This window comes from Gadus morhua, chromosome 23, assembly GCF_902167405.1.
Source record: "Gadus morhua chromosome 23, gadMor3.0, whole genome shotgun sequence".
NCBI classification, from domain to species: Eukaryota; Metazoa; Chordata; class Actinopteri; order Gadiformes; family Gadidae; genus Gadus; species Gadus morhua.
Window position 1 is genome coordinate 1900570 of NC_044070.1, and position 6000 is coordinate 1906569.

Here is a 6000-nt window from a genome sequence, read left to right on the forward strand (position 1 = left end):
CAGGGCTACACCCCCACCCTCCTCCTTGATCCGCCTCGCTCCACCTCATTTGCATTATAGCTACAGACGCCAAAACAGCGCATTTGGGGGAAGCTCAATGTGCGACTGGCTCGGAGTGGCTGTAACTCTGCACCACGGCTGAATTTCGGGGAACTTCTTTGAATACTGTGTTAGTTGCCCACTAATACCTATATTAAAGAATACATAAAATAGCATGTCATGGGACCTTTAAGTTCAGAAGGGCCAAACGTGTGGCTACACACAGCACTACAAAAGTCGTCAAGATTAAAAAAGAAAAAAATATTTGTTGCACAGCTGAACGCTGTATCACATCATGAGCTGGCTGTTCTCAATTCACAACACGCATTCCGTCAAAACTAGCCTACATCAGGCATTCTGACCAAAACTCCCCCCCACAATTATTCCAGAATTCAAGTAAAGCAAGAATGACCAAAAGTCACTTTGTGTCAACAAGAGACTGACTCCACCGACTATCAATTGCAAGTTAAAGGCCCACTATGCAACTTCGGGCATTTCTTCGCTGTTTTCTTGGTTTTGGCACGCACATTTCTCTACACAGCGCCCCCTACAGCTTCGTAGTAGATATTTCACAACACTGTCGTAACAACTCGTTGACGACCCTTCCCCATGCACTTCTACGCGAGCCATGTGCATTTGTTTTCAAAGAAGCCGGCGAATGCGTGGAGCCATGTCCGAAGTAGATGTTCATAAAGTTTAGGCAAGGTTATACATTTTTAAAATGGTGCGTTTGTATTGCAATAAACATAAATCCATCCTTTTTTATAGTTGACGGGGAGAATTTATATCCTAGATTATAATTGTTTTATCTTAGGTTTAACAGAACAATCAGTGTAAGAGGTTTGGCCAACATAATAATCTAAATAAACAAGAACCTGGATTCGGGGATTCAGTCTGTATCTGGGGGACGAGACAGACGAACAGCAAAACACCCATGGAAACAAAGGTGTTTATATGGTTGCAACCAAGCAAGCTAGAAACATACAGGGCTCACAACAAAACGGTCGAGAAAACAATTTTTACAGGGCTCACAACAAAATGGTTGAGCAAACACATTTGTACAGAGACTATCAACATCAAGAATACCACGAAGACAAAGTTCACACAAGGGTACTTTCAATTTCAAAAGCAACACGCCCGAGTCGGCGTCTGATTTGCAGTCTTCTTTTTCTTTCAGTTCACGCTATTCCTGAAAAGCTTGCCCAACGTTTACTCGTGTCTGGCCTCTCTGTCGGTCAGTCTCCCTTTTCTCTTCTTCTGTTCCTCCGACAATGGGTTTCTCTGTCTCTTATTAGTCGGCTGATCTATGATGAATATAACAATCCCTTAGTTACTTGTGTTTATTTCGAGCCGGTTCCGTGTTTGGGGGTCTGTGCCGTAAAGCAATTCGTTACTTCGCGAGACCCGAGACTCCCGCGAGAGTGGGCGGCGGGTCGCCGGCAGAAACATATTCCTTTTCTCCGCCAAGATGCGCAAGGGGGAGTCGAACAACGAACAATCGAACAAAGATGTATAATAGAACCATCGCAATGACTCTTAGCCTGTTATATTAAGGTAAATCAAGCCAAAAAAGTTGCATAGTTCCCCTTTCACTCGTGTCTGATCTCTCTTCTGGTCCATTCTTCTTTTGTTCCACCGACAGTCGCCTCTTGGGTCCCTTTTCAGTCGATTGATCCATGATGAATGCAACAATTGCCTCGCAACTGGCTGTTTATATCTAGCCGGTGCCATGTTTGGGTGTGTTTGTCTGTGCCGTAAAGCATTTTTGAAACTACAATCTGACTACATATTCGAGGATACTTCCGCTGCGTCACATCTTGATTGTGTCGGTCCGAACAGATCAAGTTGCATATGCGCTTTTTCACTGAAGAGGCGACATGGGTAAATGACACACCCACCAATCGACCCAGAAATGGATGCAGAACCATCAGCATAACTCTCAACCTGCATACTTAATGTAATTTTGGCTAAAAAAGTTGCATAGTGGGCCTTTAAAACAGCCGACCACTTTACAAAAATCACAAAAGACCTTGCGACAGCACCAGCAAGTCTTAATCAATAAATATCGCGTCTGACCTTTATTTATGTGGCAGTGGTCTGCAGATGCATCCCCGTGGTGTAGCCTACCACTTCCATTTAGTTCAACAGGTTATCGTTCTGATACTGTCCATGGTACTAGCAACCTGCTCTGGTGCTTTTTACCTTCAGGCTAAAATGACTTGATTGTCTGATGCCTCATCATCCCAGCCAAAGAGTATTGGTATTATTAGTAATGGCTACTTGCCAAATCGAAAAAACAACTTCACAAAGTGTTGTCTTTTTCCAATGTAGGCTATTTGTTATCATTCGTAGCGCTGATCAGCAGAGAAATTATGAACAAAAAAAATTGACAGCTGAACGTTAGGAAGGCCCATGCAAGTGAATGGAGCAGTATACAGCATTAAGAAGAGCCGTGTAATAAGTAAGGGATAATGTATAGAATGCTGGTCATTAACGGGAAAATGAGCCCCGACAGGGTGAACAGGACACCGACGCGCAGTGAAGGTGTCTTGCTTCCCACTGAAGGGGCTTAATTTCGATAATGACCAGCAACGTTCTATACATTATCCCGCTTATTACACAGCTACGTGCGAAAACGAAAAAATTACTTCACATGGTTTGTCTTTTTACAATTTATTTGTTAACAGCATTCGTAGTGTTGATCAGCAGAGAAAATACTAATAATAAGAATAATATTTCTCTCATAACTTTTATTCATTATTAAAGAGAGGACTGATTCTCAGATATGCATGTTGGATGGCTAGGGTGTAGGTCTGGGAAGAACTTCAGGCCAAAATCTTGCAAGCGAACCGCTGGGTGAGGTGTAACGAGATGGAGCACTTGCTGGGTCATTTCCTGTAGGGCTGGAGCCACACGTTGATGCGTATGCGTCCTTTGAGACCCCCTTTGATATATAAGAACCCAAGGTATAGCTTACTTGTAAATGTTCTCGACTCAGTCACCTATTGCATCACTTCCTTTAGGGCTTCGGCCTCCTAAATGATCATTGTAGTATAATTGAATGCCCTCTTTCATATCTATGATACCACAACCACTGGGACGTGGCAACAATTCTTATTAGGGATATTTTGGAAGTCTCCGGTTCTTTGGGTTTAGATACTGGTCTGGTTTCTTTAGACCAGGAAAAAGCTTTTGATCAGGTTGAGCACCGCTACCTTGGGAAAGTTTTACAAAGGTACGGCCTCACCCCGGGTCTGATAGCTAAGATGAAGGTCCTGTATATGGACATTGAGAGTGTGCTTAAGATAAATGGTGGTCCGTGTAAACCTTTTAAAACAGAAAGAGGTATACGACAAGGCTGCTCCATTTCTGGTATGTTGTATTCACTCTCTATAGAACCAATGTTTCACAATGTTCGTGGTTTTATTGATGGCCTGTTTTTACCTGATATTAGTTCAAATTTTATTTCATCAGCCTATGCAGATGACATCATCATTTTTATTGAAAATCAGGAGGACATTAATAAATTGGGCAAGATTGTTGATACATTTGGAAAGATCTTAGCTGCCAAAGTGAAGGGGGCTGAGCTGCCGAAGGGGGTGAGCTGGAAGAGGGGGGGGGGTTTAAATACCTGGGGATTCATCTGGGGGATGAACAGAGTGAAAGGAAGAACTGGGAGGGTGTGTTGGAGAAGGTGGAGGGGAAGCTGGCTAAGTGTAGGTGGCTGCTTCCCCACATGTCCTACAGAGGAAGGGTCCTAATTATTAATAATCTTGGAGCGTCCACCTTGTGGCACAGACTGAAATGTTTAGAACCGCCTGCTGGGCTCTTGCAAAAAGTGCAAACGGTCATGTTAAACTTTTTCTGGAATAAGTTGCATTGGGTTCCTCAGTGTGTATTATATCTTCCAAAAGAAGAGGGGGTGCAGGGGTTAGTTCACCTGGGGAGCAGAGCGGCGGCTTTTAGGCTGCAGTTCATCCAGCGGTACCTTCTTGGGGCATGATGATGTCGTCTGGAGACAGGTAACAGGCAACATTTTAAGGCAGATAGATGGCCTCTTTTTAGACAAGTCTTGGTTTTTATTGAATTGTGTTTTATTTCGTGTCTGTAGTTTGCCTCCTTTTTATCGTGGTGTTTTCAAAGCATGGACTCTTTTTAAATGGGACATACTCGGGCCCGCTGCGTCTCTTTTCTGGCTCCTGGAGGATCCCCTCTCTCTCTCTCTCGCTCTCTCTCCTCTCTCTTCTTTCACTCTCTACTCTCTCTCTTCTCTCTCTTATTGTCAGACTTCCCAAGGTAAAAATCAAGCAATGACATTCAAATACTTGGTGATGAATATTTGACTCCTTGCTTTTATACATCAGACTCAATCAAAGAAATTCACACGCCCGGCACTGAACCACTCAAACTCAGTGGCCACGCCCAGCTGCCATTCCCAGAGGCCACAGCCACGCCATGTGGCCGCGCCCCTGTGGCAAAAGCCAAGCCCAGTGGTTTGGCCCAGACCCAGATTCGACATCGCTGTGTCAGCTCTGATGAGTCATTTCATTTGTAACTCCTCATCCAGGATTTCATCGACGTCCATAGCTGCTTGGTCCATCGTAGGTCTGGACATGAGGGGTATTTTATGAGAACATATAGCATAACATATGCAATATAATAGGAGCTAGACAGAGATGGATAGAGTGAGACAGAAGTAGCGAGGTCAGATGAACACCGTTCAATGCATCAAGAGAGGGTTACCACAGAGTTCACTTGCGCACAGTTTACTAGGTTAAGGACCCAAAGATAAGAAATATCCATTTTATAGCATTTACGTGTAATCCTATTTTCTGGATAGAATCGACTATTCTCGTAATCAAGTGTAATCACGTAGCCTGGCAAGCCAGACCCATATCGGAAAGATATGGGTTTGGTCTCGTACGGTGGCAGTGTGGGCGGGATAAACGATTGTCTTTCAAGTTCCCTCTGCACGCAATAGGATAGCGCTACAACCAATCAGAGCAACGAAGAAGGTGACGTAGTCAGAGCGACGGAAATTTCCATGGGGAAGTGTTGCGAATGGTGGATTGAGAAAATGGAGACCAACGACGAAACTTTTACCGTATCCGATCGGCAAAACTCTGAATACATCTTTCTTTTCCAGGAAAGACTTCAGTGCAGTTCTTTGTTCATTTCTCAAAGAAAATGATAACTTCAAGTCTTGATGAGTCGCGGCCAAAGCCGAGTCGAAAGACAGCTGTTCGCCAGCAGCAGCAGCAGCCATTATTGTTTACCTTTAACACGGAACCGTTGCAGCTCTGTCGTCATTCGGCTCGATACCGCCCTCACGATCTGATTGGCCTGTCCCATTTTCTGTTTCCAGCAGTGAAAAACGACGACAGAAGGCTAGACCTCCCTGGCTGCAAATTAAACTTGCTGCTGCTAGGGGCGACTAGATTTCTAGGTTAGTAATCACGTTCTTTAGATCATGATTTGAATTCCAGTTGGACATTTGTGTAGAACATGCAATGAATGAAAGTTATCGGCCGTTCAATCTTTCAACATAATAAATATGGCATCATGTTTTTCTGGGTTGTGCCTCCACTGGATAATACGGTTATCTACTATACTCTAGTATACCCATGGACCACCTATTGATGGATTAAAAGCATTCATATCTTACTGTTATTTTACGATGCTGCTGCCTTGTAGGGCTGTCTTTTTTCTTTGCGTCTTTGTGTCATTGTTGCTTGACCCACATGTAGAAACTTCCTTCATGAAGACGTTATGTGATGTCCTTCTCTGCCCTTGTCCCGACATGGAGTTCCTCCTAATGCTGCAGAAGCATGCCCGACCCCATCGTGATAAGCAGGCCTGCGACAAGGGGACACGTGCACACACCACAAGACACACACACACACACACGTAGTGGCTGGCATCAGGAACAGACAACCAAATAATGTGTTCATGGGCAAGATG

The 6000-nt window shown here is 44.1% G+C and overlaps 1 protein-coding gene across 1 annotated transcript in view; it reads left to right on the forward strand.

Annotated features, from left to right (window-relative positions):
- ctdspla (CTD (carboxy-terminal domain, RNA polymerase II, polypeptide A) small phosphatase-like a) overlaps window positions 1–6000 on the forward strand; it is a gene marked incomplete at its 5' end in the record, with an annotated part of 36624 nt that overhangs the window by 21316 nt on the left and 9308 nt on the right.